Source organism: Solanum tuberosum, unplaced genomic scaffold (assembly GCF_000226075.1).
Source record: "Solanum tuberosum cultivar DM 1-3 516 R44 unplaced genomic scaffold, SolTub_3.0 scf00085, whole genome shotgun sequence".
Taxonomy (NCBI): Eukaryota; Viridiplantae; Streptophyta; class Magnoliopsida; order Solanales; family Solanaceae; genus Solanum; species Solanum tuberosum.
This window is the reverse complement of record NW_006239014.1, coordinates 340,117-341,198: the sequence shown is the minus strand read 5'-3', so window position 1 is coordinate 341,198 and position 1,082 is coordinate 340,117. Positions and strand designations below refer to the sequence as shown.

Here is a 1,082-nt window from a genome sequence, read left to right as displayed (position 1 = left end):
TATATATATATATATATATATATATATATTTGTGACACTTCTTAGAGGTTAGGATTACTATTTATTTAATTTCTAATTTTTTTGAATTCTTTTGTCATACTAAATACAACATGTTTTCTTATAATTACATTCAATATATTAATCAATATTTTAACTTATTTGATAAAAAATATATTCTTCCTCATTTAATAGATGTAAAATTTGTGAAGCTTTATTATTTTCACAATCTTCATATTATTAAAACAAATAATAATATTACGATTAAACAACAGAGTAACTATAAAATTAATCAAAAATATTTAATTTTAATGATCGCGCGAAGTGCGGCCAAGTTCTCTAATTTAAAACAAAAAAGTAAAATTTAAATGGATCTACAATAGAATTCCTAGAAATCCAACTTGAAAAATTATGTTAAAAATGGAAAATAAAAAGTGCAATAAATTTAATTGAGAGTTATCTTTTGTCTGTCCCATTTTATGTGACACTTATTATTTCTCGAGAATCAAATAGTTTAAGTTTGACCATAAATTTGCGTATGATATCTTCAATTTTTTAAAAATGAAATTTATATATTTGTAAACTACGTAAAAATAAAAATATTATAATTCATAATTCATAATAATTCAAAATATTTTAAAGATCTATGAAAAATTTAAGATCAAAGATAAACTAAAGAGAGTAAAAGGGGAGAATGGAAAGTAGAAAAAAAGAAAAAAAAACGAAATATATAGAGAGAGAAACTGAGGAAAAAAAGTCAGAAAAGTATTATTCATGTGGGTTATTGTATATGTAGAAAGACACGTGTACAATTAATGAGCCACAATTAATTTTATAGTACAATTTAAAATGCTTTGTGTACAACTTGATAGTGCCGTGTTCGTCCTCTAAAGTCTCACTTCTAATAAGGAGTAATAATATAAATCACAATAATTAATAATTCAAAATCTTTAAATTGAGACAGTTAAAGTAATACATATTTGGAGTTATTGTGTCTGGTAACTGTATATATGTATGAGTAATAAAAGATAGTACACATGTCTTCAATATAGTGAATCATCAGACAGCTGGCAACATATAATACT

At 22.9% G+C, this 1,082-nt stretch overlaps 1 pseudogene; it reads right to left on the bottom strand.

Moving 5' to 3' along the window:
• Positions 1–289: 289 nt before the first annotated feature.
• LOC102600137 (probable aquaporin NIP-type) overlaps positions 290–1,082 on the bottom strand; it is a 12,454-nt pseudogene continuing 11,661 nt past the window's right edge.